The 15,030-nt window shown below is 33.2% G+C and overlaps 1 protein-coding gene across 8 annotated transcripts in view; it reads right to left on the minus strand.

Moving 5' to 3' along the window:
• Window positions 1–15,030, minus strand: part of PCDH15 (protocadherin related 15) — a 1,753,436-nt gene that overhangs the window by 994,414 nt on the left and 743,992 nt on the right. The window contains exon 1 of one of the 8 annotated variants that reach the window (XM_054659624.2): window positions 7,512–10,419. The exons of the other annotated variants lie outside the window; for them this stretch is intronic. The gene's annotated coding sequence lies outside the window, so the exon portion shown is untranslated. Of the gene's footprint in view, window positions 1–7,511; window positions 10,420–15,030 lie in introns of those variants that run through there. 8 annotated transcript variants of the gene reach the window in all.

Below are 15,030 nucleotides of genomic sequence, written 5' to 3' on the forward strand. Positions count from 1 at the left end.
GCTGAAAGGAGGACTGCCATTCTGAAAAATCATGGAATTTAGTGGCCAGCATTTTTGAAGACTTAGAAAAATTTATTGACTATCATGATCTGTGGAATGTCTCAAAAAAATTTAAAGATACAGGTTCAGAAAAGTAAGCTGAAAAAGGCATGAATTAATGATAGAAAAATAAAAAATTAGAAAAGAATCACAATCTATTTTTGCATATTGTAGTAAAGTAGCCATAATTTATATATGTATATATATGCTTATATATACATATATACACACATATATATACATATATAAACATATATATACATATATATACACATATAAACATATATATACATATATATACACTTGTGTATATATATGTAAAACTGTGCTTAGAACATGGGGTAGGATAAAAAATGTGCTGATGGTATAAAATAACCAAATGTTAAATAGCATAATAGGAAGAAAACAATATCTTGAATCAGTAAATCAAAAGATAACATCATAATCATGTTATTTAAAAATATGTGAATAAATAAAATAAGAAACATCACAAAAAAGGGTTTAACAAAGTTGTATAGGAAAACTTGACTAAGGGGCAGGAATGTGTTCTTTTTTTTTTCATTATACTCACAATTTAATGTTCTTTTTTGAAAACAATGCACAGCTATTTCTTTGATTAAAATAATCATGAATTCTAAGAAATTGCTTTGAGATATATATATATTTCCTTTAAGATATATATTTCCTTCCTTTAATATATATATAAGATATATATATATATATCTTAAAGGAAATATAATCTACATCAAAATGGCAACTATTTACTAAACATGCATTTTATTTCATAAACACACAGCAATGCTCTTTGCTTTGGCATTTTCTCAATTACACAATATCTTCCATTCAAGTTACCATCTCCTAAAAAGTTATTTGAGAAAATCTTATTTCTCACAATGAAACCTTATTATCTGAAGCTCAGCTGAATATTGTTCTAGCCTTAGCCCTAATTTACAAATACAAAATAATAATTCATATAATGTATGCTATTGAAAGCTCAGTATATCCTGAGTGGAAATTTTTCAATAAACCTTATAAATATGCCTGAAATGTTTGCTGTCATTTTTTTGAAAAATATTAGCACACCAATGCAACTATAGCTAATGTTCCAAATGGAGTATTTTATTTCATGCTTACCGTATCAGATGGAATGTAAGGTTAACAGACTTTCAACACCTCTTAAATGAAGGGCTTCATGCACACACATTCAGAAGTAAAATTAATCAGAGGGGCAAAATCTGTAACTACCTGGTAGAGGTTAAATGGATGGCATATTTAAAATCACCATTCATAGCTCCTGTCACACAGTAGACACTAAATATTTTTTCCTTCTATCATTTATAAGATAAATTCAACAACACATCAAAGAAAGTAGGAAAATAAACATTCAAACCAAACTCTTGCATTCATTCCTAGATTGCTTTTTTTAAAACATAGTCAAACATTAGTAATAACAAATTTAGTAAAAAGTTCTGAATTGTAAAATTCAAAAATTGTTTAAGTTCAAATTTTTAACATAACATAAAATTGAAAATCAAAATTTGAGTACTTTACTTTCTGGCAAATTGCTTTATTTATCATAATCTGCCTTATAGCTAGGGATAGCCTTAGTACTTTCATATTATACATTTTCACTTACAAACCATACACATTCTTTATGATGATATTTCTCCCATCTTTTCTTGAAATTCAGAAAAAGAAGTATATGTGTGTCTCATTTAAAATTCTCCACACTTCTTAGTTTTATACTTTTTTTCTAACTTAATGGTCCACTTTTCCTTGTCCCTAGTCGATCTTCACTCATCTTACTATAAACATTCACTTACTTTTTAAAAATTCCTACCGCCTCTCTCTTCCAAAACCAGTCCTTATATTAAGTAATTAAATAAAAATGACCAAGTCACCACCAGGACAAAATAAATGTCCATTCTCAAAACTATTACTTCAGTTGGCCTTAAGAAAATAGGATGGACAGTAGGGAGACATCTTTTCTAGTAATTCGGCAAATCAATACCACCATTCTCTGCAAAGCAGACAGGAGGAAATTGATTGTTTCATTGCAATGTTTCATATTAAAAAACCAAAACATCATTTCAGCTTTTCCATACTCTATGGAAACTAATATTCAGAGCAAATATGTATTCTTTCATCAAATATTTATTGAGTACTTACCAAATTTTGGACCCTGAGCTAGTTAGTGGAATTACTAAAATACAACGTGCAAGGCCACAAATGAAATATGCTTTTTCATTTAATTGAGAGCAAGACTATGAGATAGAAAATAATACCTGAGTTTTCCAGGTGATGCAACTATAGCTTATCAATATTAAATTACTTACTATATTCTGTGCAGAATAAGGGTTGAAACAAGGATTTAACTTGACCTCTGATGCCTTGACCTCTGATGACAATGCTTTTGCTTTCAAGAATTATACTTAAATAATTATGTTGATGTTAAGGATGATGATGATGATAAGTATCAATCTCCATTTACTGAAATATACCTTGGTTTCAGGTCCTGTGCTTGCATGCTTTATGTATGTGAATTACATCCTTTTATCACCCTTTACAGAGAGAAACCAAGGCTCAGAGAAGTTAAACAACTTGATCCTTGCTGGTAAGGGAGTGGAATAGAACTAAAGCTCAATTCCATCTGGTTCTGTATTCTTTTCTTTACCATCAATTCTCTATAGCAACAGTTATTGAAACTAGAAGCCCCATCTCACAGCCTCTCTCTTACATACACACATTTAATTTCATTCTCCATGCTTGGATCACAGGCTCTCTCCTCTGTCTTTCTACATTATCTATCTATCTATCTATCTATCTATCTATCTATCTATCTATCTATCATCTATCTATCTATCTATCATCATCATCTAGGTATCTATATCTATATATCAACCTTCCTATTATCTGTATGTATGCCTGTCTCAGTCTCCCTTTCTGTCTCTATCTCTCAGACTTTCTGTCTCTATATCCCTTTCCCTATCTCTTTACATTTTTTTGTTTCATTTTGATTATTATTTGTCTTTCTGGCAATCTGTCTATTTCTATCTTTCTTGACCCTGTGTTTTCCCGGCCTGTCTGTCACTCTGCTTCTACCTTTCTGTCTCAACCTATCTCCACTTCTCTCTCTTTCTGTTCTAAGTGTATATCTCAGTTTCTCTTTCTGTTCCCTTTCTCTTTTTCTTATCTTTGACTGTCTCTAACTTTCATTATGTTTTTCCTTGTGAGTCTCTCTCGTTTTCTTTGTGTGACTATCCCTGTATCTCTCTTTGAGTTTGTATCTCTGTGAATAACTTTCTGTGACTTATCTGTGTCTGTCTCTGTCTCTCAGACAGAGATGTAAGATTCTAAAGTAATAAAAACTTCTCATCCAGTTTTAATGACCCTTCTCTGGATTCCAGTGGTGTGCTGCAAAGTTGAAGAAATAAGTCCCTTAAATGATAAAGCAAAAAGAAAAGTCACTGTCCTTGGATAAACAATTTGCATTTCCATAAGGATTCAGTGATGCAGAATCAGAAAAGGCTCATTCTGACACCTCCATGAAAACAACAGGGAGAGCATTCATTAGCTGGGCTTCCTTTTGAATGATGCACTTCCTTTTGAATGATCGCACACACCGCTGTCCTCCCCCGGTCAGGAAACAGTGCTTAATTCTATCGGAAATTTGCCCTTTCACTAGGCATGAGAATGAATGACTTTTCAAAGTAATAGGAACTACACATCTGCCATGGCCTGAGAATGCTTACACTCTAAAAGCCATACAGAAAGTTACACCTCCTATCAATTTCTTATCCATCAATGAACACAATAAACAAGCTTTGAACTTTTCCATTTACCAACTTGAAGGAAAGAAATGCTTCATTTTCTTTAGTTTCTTGAAATAATGACTGCTTTTGCCTCTTACATTTATAGCTTCAATAGCCATGATCTAATTTTAAGGGTGAATGCAACCTTTAAACAAGGTTTATGATATAAAAGGAAATTTGTCCATTACAGTGCTCAGAAACTTTTACTCTTTAGGTGAAAATTATTTTGTTGCTGTTATTGTTGAAACACACACACACACACACACACACACACACGATCATCTTAGGAAGTAATTGGACAAGATTAAAACAATTAATTGTATTTGAAATTATTTAGCAATTTACAGATTTCTTATTCATTTTGCTGGCTTCATTTATAAGTTGTGTATTTTAAATGTGGACACTGAGGAACAAATGTTTAGAGGGGGTGCTGAGGTTCTCAAGGAAAATAATTGTTGTCCTTGGGACAGAATATGATGTTTCTATGCTCCTTATATTAATAAATAGCACACATGTGTATGTGTGGGCGGGGGGGGGGGGGAGCGGGGTGTGTGTGTCCATCTTACTCAATGTGACTGACTTTTAGGCTGAGATTAAGTCATATTCGTCTACATATTCTTCCAAGTCTCTCACTTCAGTTTATACACCACAGTTGAAAATTGTATTTTAAGGTCAAGCTAGTCACTCTCACATTCAAAACTACCTCCCATCCTGCCCCTGCCTTCCATACATGCAACGAATTAACATGTGCATTTGGAATTTCTGGGTGTATTCTCGGTTCTTGTCACCATTTCAACCTAAGTGCTTCCAGTATTCAATTTAAATAAATGTTACAGTTTCTGGGTGATTTACACCTCTGGAATTTCTATAGCGACTCTATCAAGAGAAAATAATCTGGCCATAAATTACTCACATTAGCTTTTTTTTTCCTCACTCAAAATTGACTATGAGCACTAATGAGTCGCCACACTTCCTTCCAATACCCTTGGATGCAACTCAGTCATATTTGAGTCTGAAACTAATAAATGAAGCCCCACAGGTCATTGTTAGTTTTGAATCCACATTCTGTCATGCTATAGTGTTAACAACAACAACAACAAAATCCCATTACAAAAGAAAATGTATCAAACCTCAAACAAAGTTTTAGTTGACAGTAACAAAAATAGTTTTTGGATGCCATCCCTGACAAGTAAAACAATCTTTTCAATATTATAATTGTATAGTCTTATTTTGCATGTGAAAACCACAGACACATAGAATGACAAAATGATTCTAGTTCACAAGTGGTCCCGATACTAAGAACTCTTTTAAAAAATGGAAAAATACAAACAAAATGACTATGACCAAAACCCACTCTTAAAATAGAGTCTGCAGTAAAATTAAAGTTTTAGATAATAAATATGATCATTTTATGAAGTAGTGTGGTCTCTTTGTTTAGATTATTATTTCTGCTAACTTTTCCATGTGTTCAAATCCTGAGTGAAACTTAAAACCATGTATTTCTCCCAGCATTAGGGCTACAATAAAATGTAAATGTATATGGGGGGCTTCTGTGTTAGGAAGAAGTTAATATAACAGCTGGTTTATGAAAAGCTATTGTTTTACACCATTTAAGTAGGAAAAAAAATTCCTACAGTCTGAAATTGTATCTGCACATTTACAGAAAGGGGGAGTACACTCATCTACCCAATAAAGTAGTCACATTTATGAAATTACTTTATAATTTTTGGTTTTACATTTTATTATTTTGAGAAGGTTCATAATTTGTCTAAGGAGTAAAAGTCCTCATGATAAAGTGATAACACAAAGGAATCATTAATTCCTCAACATGTATTTGCTTGACATACGTTTTGTGATCAAATAATTATAGCGATTTCCTTTGATAAAAATAATAATTACCTTTTGCCTTTAATTTCAAACATAAGCTATGAACCAAATACTGGAGAATTTTTGCAAGTGGCATAAAAAACAATTTATGTCTGCCTATCTGCTGTGAAAGTTGTATAATAAAAAGATACAACACATACTATGCAAAATTTAAATGTGAACAAATTAAGAGCAAAGTTGTAATGGACATTTATTTTTCACTGGGTTTTTTTAAAGCATAATTATTAGTGTTTTTTAAAACTATAGTTCAGATACTTATCAAATATTGTCAGTGGGTATACTATATTTTTAAAAATTTCCTAGAAAATGAAATGTTTTATTTAAATCTTTTTGTGAATAATATTCAAAACTTCATGCCATAATTTTCCAGAGAAGTTGCTGACACTTAGGTAGCACAAACTCTGACCTGTTCAGGTCACTTAATGACTATGTTTAAGGGTAATTTGGGGGGCAAAGTTGTAGGGATTCACATTTCCTGCTCAGCACATAATTGCAACAGCTGAGGGGTTAGGAGGTCGCCACTCAGTGGAATTGGGCACCCATTAAATGGCACTTTTATTTCATAGGAGAATGAGTCCACAGTCTAGGGGATCAACTTGCTGAAACTTGAAGACACACATGTACAGATACATTCACTCACTCACACTTAGCCACAACTTAAGCAAACTAAAGAAACTAATAGTAAAACCAATTTTCTGTGAAAAGAAAACAAAAAAACAGTTCACATGAGCATATACAACAAAGCTTCATACCTGCTGTGCAAACCACAGCAAGCATTTTGCGCTCAAAATATGCCTCTTTTACAGATTATTTGTTTCTCTAATGTTAAGCAACATAATAACTTAAGTATTTGGTTACTAGATTTGACAATTGGCTCTTTTGTGAAAGCAAATGAGTATGACTTGGAGTTAACCTTACAGGAGGCCATCATATTATACTCTAGTTAACAATGGCTTTCTGCATACGTGCTACAAGTCCATCAAATCGATGGCCATCTGTGCATACTAGAGACACAGAGTATCAACACACTGAACCTGAAACTTGTTATTCAGGGCCCACCCACTCTATAGCTACCAAAGTATATTTTTTAAAGTAAAGGCCACATCACAAAGTGGGAAAGCTGTTAATACTATCTAGCATTAATTCTGTATTAGAAGGATACAGTCGACCTAGATTCAAATTATAAATGGTTAATGCTCCCAGATACGCACAAAGGAAGTAAATATTCTAATAAACTAAAACATCCATAGTAAAAATATCAGTATACTCACAAAAGACAAAAAATACTGTTCATTGTGATGCAGAATTAGCTACTTTAACTCAACTGCCAACTATAACCTCCAGCAACAACCACTCATAAAACAAATCATCAATATTTGCACACACAAAAACAAAACGTCAATTCTGATACCATTTGTCTGTATTTTGTCAGGTTGAAGGAAGTAGAAAAAGTGGTTGACGACTAAAAATTCTTTTAAATAACAAACCAGAGTTATAATTCAGAAGCTTGTGTCTTTGTAAAGATTACATTGTCATCTAAACAAAATTACAATACCAGACAGTAATCAGGAAGAATCGAAGGACAGGCAGTTGTGTTCACTCTTCCAGCAAATAATCACTTGCAATCATTACTACTCTATTCTTTCAACAAGCCTGACAGAAAGTAGCATCATGACAGAGATCATTGTACTGAAAGAACATCTGAACTTTCTCTGTGGTTCACTGCTGCCTTAAATTTGAAAAAAATAAGAGAAGGGAGGGGGAAGAACTTACTTGCGGTTTAAAGTTTCATCTTTAGTCCATGTAAGATTATGCAGCAAGTTTTCTTGCCAAGGCTGCCTCTTGCACATCCCTTTAAAAAGAACCAGTGCTCATAATCTAGTTCCAAGACGATTCATTCACATGTTCCACCTCTTGTTTCTGTGAGGCATTGATATCCACTCTCATATCATCAAGAAAATGTTACTAGGAAAATTTTTAGAAAAGCAAAACAGTTCAACATGTTAACTCAGAAAGCATACCATCATTCTCCACGTTCTGAGATGTATGCCACCTGCCTTAGTTACCACAAGCAACTAACACTAAGCTGCTAGCAGGAATCTGTCTGCCCTCTATCTGTCGCTATTAGCTCAGCACGTTGATTTCACTGGCACTGAAGCAACAGCAATTAGCTATCTTGCTTCTCGCAGCACATACAGGAGACAGCTGAGTGCGCTAAACCACGCACTGACTGGTGAGCTCTTTGCACCAATTAGTAGCAGGTGCTACAGCCCAAAAGACAAATTGATGTCCACTGATCATCGGTACTGGCTGCTTTATTGTACTGTGTTCGTCAGCCTGTCTGATGATTCTCTGTTCTGTTTTGTGTGTTTGTTTTTACTGTTTTACTTTATCTAAGAAGTTTAGCAGCTTACATTCAATAACAATGTCGTTGACAAGATAAAATAATCTCTTAAGCTTCTTTTATCATTCTCTCTGTCTCTCCCTCTCTCTCTCATTAAATCTACCCTCTTACATCAAGCCCTCCACATCTTTGGGGCATAAAAACAAAACAAAACAAAAAAAAAAATTTCACAACTTCGCACATTCTGTAGGAGCCAAAAGTACTCTTTAGATTTTTACAAACACGTGTGACTGGTACTATATAAGGTTATCATGAAAAGATATACTATAAAAAACATTATAGCATATTTCTTAAACATTGTAATATACGAAATCTCCAAAACAAAGTTTTACAGATGGACAGGTAAACTCGTAAAATACAATTATGTCATATAAATCAGAGAAACATTTCTTAAGGAATCTATCTTGCATAGCACGTATTTCAATTCCATATTAAATTTCACCCATGTATTCACCTGAGCATATGAGAAGGAAAGATCTAGAAACAAGCAATTTAGGAACATATTTTAGTAGTGATTGTGACAGAGCAGATAGGCTGAGGCTGGTTGAAAATGACAGGTGAAGCCTATCACAGACAAAAATCCCCAGAACACATGTTTTCTTAATGAACCATGTGGATTATTTCCTAGGATGATACATTAACTCTATTTAAGAAGAAAAAGAAAACCATGCCTCCAGATATGTTGCCGTATTTATACACAAGCATTTGCAGAAAATAACATCTCATTTAAAACAAAATGGACTTATCTTGCAGGCTCAGTTTTCCAGAGGGAGGGAAAAATATTTAAGAATATGGAAATAATCTGAGGCAAGCCAAATGTGTTATATATTTTAAGCATTAACACGTGTAGAAGTAAATCAGATAATTATAGATGAACCCCCTTGAGCCTCAAGTGGAACCTATTTGTTTTTATTTTATGTACCACTGAAACAAACTAAATTACTTGCTTCCTTAAAACCACAGATCAGTGGGAGTCAATGAGGACTTGTAATAAGTGACTACATTATACACTTGTTAGAATTGATATTTTTAGATTTTAAAATTGCTGTGTTAATAAAGATAACTTTATTGATACATGTTTAAATAATGAGCATATTTTGTGTGAGAAGTTTTTTCTGTTCATTTCACTAAATGTCTCACCTGTGGAGCAATCCATAGATTGATATTTGTTGAATAGAGCAGCTGGTATTTTAAGATTGTTTCAGTAACCATAAGAATTATTAAGTGTAATTATTTTTCTAATGACAATTCAGCCTCATTCGTGGTAATGTTCAATGATAACTCTGATGACACATCAGAAATATAGCTAGAAAACAGAAAATTGTATCCCTTCCTCATCTTCTCAGAGCAATTAAATTATTACTAATTGAACACTTGTCAATGACAACAGCTGATTTTCATTTTCAAAAGTAAATTACAATATCTAGTTTTCAGAAAAACATATTTAATGAAATGTGAAAATGCAATATTTACTTCAGGATGAATAAAGGTTAGGTTTTAACCAGTTTGAAAACACAGTAAGCAAAATGGAGTCACTGTAATATTTACTACTAGAGATGATATTTTCTTTGAAAAAAGTGTTGCATAATATTCTGTCACCTCCCCTGCATTGTAAAGTCCACTTGAATCGTACTCTAAATATGACATTTAACTTCCTTTTTTCTCTTAAAATATATCGTCAACATTCACTTCTATAAACACATATAGGTTTAAATTATCATCGATGTTTCATTGCATGTATATTTTCTTTAACAAAATACCTATTTTTTGACGGATAGTTTCTAATTTTAATATATTTGTAGAATCCTGGTTTAAGACGCTTGACTTTCTGAACTTCCATTTTACCACCTTTAATCAAGGTCTTGGGTTAAGGTGGCTGGGGAGGAGTGGGCTAAAGTGCCATGTAACCAAATGACAAACACTTGTGAGCCTTTGTGCTCTGGCTTAGGGGTGCGTCTGAGGAAGAGGCACCGTTTTTTTTCTTTCCACAAAGGCAACACCATGCTATCCACTATTCATTTGTCTAAAGATGCTTTCTCTAAAATTCACAGAGGTGCATGTGGACTAGACACACTGCTCATACAGAGTGGTCTGTTACATGAGAGAGGAAATGTAAACTGTCTACCACAAAGTCTGATACACAAGAGTTGCTCTTTAAATCATAGCTGTCAATCATAGATACATGAAATTAGGTTTAGTTTACTTTAAGACGGAAAGAGATTGTATTAGGTGCTTTAGAAAGATTTTGAATATTGAAAACATTAACATTTAAAACACTTAAACATTGATGATTAGAATTTTATTAAAAAATTTTAAAAGTCACATAATACAGTTTAAAAATGAATCATTAAATCTATCAACTATAGAAAAATGGATATATAAATTTCATTACACAATTTTAAGGATAGTTATATAGCTCTTGAAGTACTAATTATGAAACATATTAAAAAGTGGCAATAAACAAAATAACCTGTCAAAAAAAAATTTTTTTTTTTTTGAGATGGAGTCTTGCTCTTTCGCCCAGGCGGGAGTGCAGCGGCGCTGTCTGGGCTCACTGCAAGCTCCGCCTCCTGGGTTCACGCCATTCTCCCACCTCAGCCTCCGGAGTAGCTGGGACTACAGGCGCCCACCACCACGCCCAGCTAATTTTTTGCATTTTTAGTAGAGACGGGGTTTCACCATGTTAGCCAGGATGGCCTCGATCTCCTGACCTGGTGATCCTCCCGCCTCGGCCTCCCAAAGTGCTGGGATTACAGGCGTGAGCCACCGCGCCTGCCAGCTGTCAAAATTTTAAAGTTGAAGACAAATAGTATACATTCCCTGTTAATAACTGCATTCAAACATGTCCATATTCATAAATACTGGCAATGCCATGATGAATATAAAGTGATGATTATTGTAGAGACCATGCTGAATCTTTCCCTTATGTCTGTTTTCATGGATTTTTATTTCTTAAATTCCTTTTTGCACCATCTTCTTGTCATTCACCTCCCCTTCCAAAAAAAAAAGAAAATGAATATGTTTAACAGATTTTTGCTTCTTCATGTTGGTTCACAAATATATATTCCGTATTTTATTCTAAATCTTCATCTAATTGTATTAGAATTTTGTAAGTATTTTTCATAAAAAAGTATTTTTTACATTACACAAAGCAATGATATAGAAACACATAATGCTCTATTGTATGCCAAAAATTAGCTACATCCTACAAACAGCTGTGAAGATTACCATAAACATTTGTATTCATGCCAGTTCATCTGTGCACTGGTATTTAATGAACAATAAAAAGCAAATATCTAGTCAAAGATACAAACTTTCTTTTTCTGTATTTAATTTTTTTGGAATCTTGACTTGTTTTAATAGTAGATATATATATATATGTATATATATATATATATATATATATATATATATATATATACAGAGTTTGCTACAGTGCAAAGCTAGTTCTCTCACCAGCAAGAGAATTAAAATACTGTTTATGCCATTGACTTACTCTGGCAAATGTATATATTAACTAAATATAATATTTCTTATAATATTTCCAGTGTTTTGGTAGGGAACATTTCAAAGTATCAGGTTAAATATAGCAAACCAATACTAACTCATATATTATTCTCAAATATATGTCTTTGAGAAAGGAAGACATAAGAGGATTTTGTCTATCCTCAGGATGAGGGCTGAGTCCTTGAGTCAATAGGAACTGCAAAGTAAAGAGAGGTAGAGAAGGCATTTTTTTAAAACCCAGATTAAAGTTTTACTGAATGAAAGCCTCTGCAGTATTATCAAAATAGCCTTGCTCATTACAAGCAGTGTCTCACCAAATTGCCTGGGATCGAGTCATTCTAGACGACTTATTGTCAGCAGTCATTTAGAGTTGAGATTCAAAGCTGTTGGTTATAATCACAAAAAGACCTTAACCAGGGGCTTGGCAACTGGAGGGTCATCTGTATTTACACCAATAAGTCTTTGTCATGATTTCATGTTGCATAGCTTTGTTTTTTATTCTGACACCCTTTTATTGTCAGAATTCAAGGTAGACATAGTTAATTTAGTTTCTTGCCAGCAATATCTACTTTCACTTTTTTTAACCCTAGCACTTACCTGTTTTATAGTGACAATTTGAGGGATAAGGAACAGTATAATCTTTATTTAATACTTGTCTCTGCTGAGTTTCCAACAGGCAGACTATTATTTGAGAAAAGCAATTTGGGATATAATGCAGTAGCTTAAGGGCAATGCTCCAAGAAATAACTAATTTCATAAAATTATAGGTATATAATAAATATACAATGTGATTTAGTAAAATATGTAAAGATGTTGAACTGTTCACATCATCTTTTAAAATATAATTCTTAAAGAATATTAAATTTAGAGCAAGAAACTTATTTCTATGCATTTCTGTTGGGCTTTCAAATAGGGACTATTTTTATGCTTCAGTGAGATTAGGTATTATAAAGTCAAATTATTTGAATATTTCATATAATCTAAAATTATTTGAAACCTGGAAAATAAAACTAAAGAGAAGTGCAGATAATATTTGTAAAATACTTTTTTAATTTAACATATTTATTATTTAAAGCTATCTTATACTTTCCTTACGAATACTTCTGGTATTTTCCTAAGGAGAAAAATTTAGACTTTACAAAACAGTTTAATTGGTTTAAACAGAAAAAAAGAACTACATACGCTACCTCTTCACAATTCCAGTTCTTATATGCTGGATGTATTAGTATTGTATTGTTGTATAACAAATTATCCCAATTTTAGTAGCTTGAAGCAACACACATTTATTATTTCAGTGTGAGTCAGAGGTCCAGATCAGGGTCTCACAGGCTCTAATCAAGGTATTGGCTGGTCTGAGTTCTCTTCTCAAGGCTCAGCTGGGGAAGAATTCAGGTTGTTTGGAAAAAAAATCATTTGGTTATGACTATATGACTGAAGGTTCTGGCTTGATTTTTTTTTTTTTTTTTTTTCTGAGACGGAGCCTGGCTCTGTCACCCAGGCTGGAGTGCAGTGGTGTGATCTCGGCTCATTGCAACCTTTGCCTCCCGGGTTCGAGCAATTCTCCTGCCTCAGCCTCCTGAGTAGCTGGGATTACAGGCACCCGCCACTATACCTGGCTAATTTTTTTGTATTTTTAGTACAGACGAGGTTTCACCATGTTGGCCGGGAAGGTCTTGAACTCCTCACCTCGTGATCCACCGCCTTGGCCTCAAAGAATTCTGGAATTACAGGTCTGAGCCGCCTCGCCTGGCCTGAGCCACCACGCCAGGCTTAAGGACTCTTGGCTGAAGCTTGCTTCAGGCATTAGCGGCTCCTCTTAGTTCCTTATGCCACATGACCTCTTAATAAGCAGTTTAAAACATGGCTGATGGCTTTTTCAAGGCCACCAGGAGAAGCTATGTATACTAGCAAGATAAAATCTTACATCTGTATTGCAACATAATCGCAGGATTGATATCCTATCACCTTTGCCTTAGTCTATTGGTTATAAGCAAGTTATGATTTCCTCCTGCACTCAGAGGGAAAGGATTTATACAAGACATAATGCTAGTGGCCCAGATAAAGGGACCATCTTAGAATTCTGTCTGCTATGCTGAATTATTTCCTAAAGTATTTAGCATATTCAGTTAGACAGCAAATTATATCTAAATATGTACAAATAGTAATTTAGTAAAGTTGTTGAAAATTCTGAACAAACATACTTTCAATAGGTTTAAAAATCGTATAGAACATTTTATATGTAAAATTATACATAATTGTATCAGAGAAAAAAGAATAATATGAGCCCCATCAAACTACAAGCACTTTGATCACTTAGTTGACATATTTGGAACTGGAATAGTTGTGAAAAATATTTCCAAAAATAAACCAAAATAAGTATTAAAAGAATCTCAGTATAACCTTAAGCTACATGCAACAGAGGTACAACACATACTATAGGATAGTGGCTACTATACATTGTACTTTTTGTATAACTTGCTAGGAACTTGGGAACTTTTTTTTTCTCTTTAGTGAGTAAAATAAAAGGTCAAGCCAGCCTTATATTGTCTGTCTTTAATAGAAAATTCCAGAGAAGATTACCAAGCTAGCCTCTTAGATTTCTTGAGTCTAAAACTATTACTACATACAAGGTTTACTTATTTATATATATTTACAAGTATATAATATATTGATAATATTTATATATAAATATGGATAAAGTATGCATATACTTATAATAGTATAAAAACTCACATGTAAACAAAAACAAAGCTATTTAATAGGTAATGATTGAATTATTTTGATCACGTAAAGCTTTTATTGTTAGGCTTTAAATTATAGAATGAGTATAGATTTAAAATTATCTTCATCACTTTTCTACATTGACAGCCTGTGGAAAAATTATCAGCCTAATATTTCGCTGAAATGGCCTCAGTCATTTCTAATTACAACATTAAAAATTTAAAATTTATATAAATTTTATAGTTCTTTGGCATTCCCAGTTTCAACAAATATTAGCCGAGCACCTTCTATACCAGACACATTAGATGCCTTTATCTAAATATTATCTTTAGATAAAATGAGACAAATCACTGATGTCTGCTGTAACCGAGACTGATATTATATTACTTTTTATATTTATACTGGTTTCTCTTTAACTCAGTAATCACTATTTTAGGCCATTCAAGGAACAAATTTTGAAGCAAAATTTTAAAATAATTTATTCTGTCTGTCATTCTTTGTCTTTTGCATTCTCCTCCAAAAGCAGCCTTAGACAAGGTTGTTGAGGGAAAACTGGCATTTATGCAAAATCAGACAGCACATGTGTTAGACATTTCCAAATCAAGCCCACATAGAGAGGGAATACAGAGTCTGAGTTACTGCTGAGCCCAGCAAGCTGCT

This window comes from Pan troglodytes, chromosome 8, assembly GCF_028858775.2.
Source record: "Pan troglodytes isolate AG18354 chromosome 8, NHGRI_mPanTro3-v2.0_pri, whole genome shotgun sequence".
Lineage (NCBI taxonomy): Eukaryota > Metazoa > Chordata > Mammalia > Primates > Hominidae > Pan > Pan troglodytes.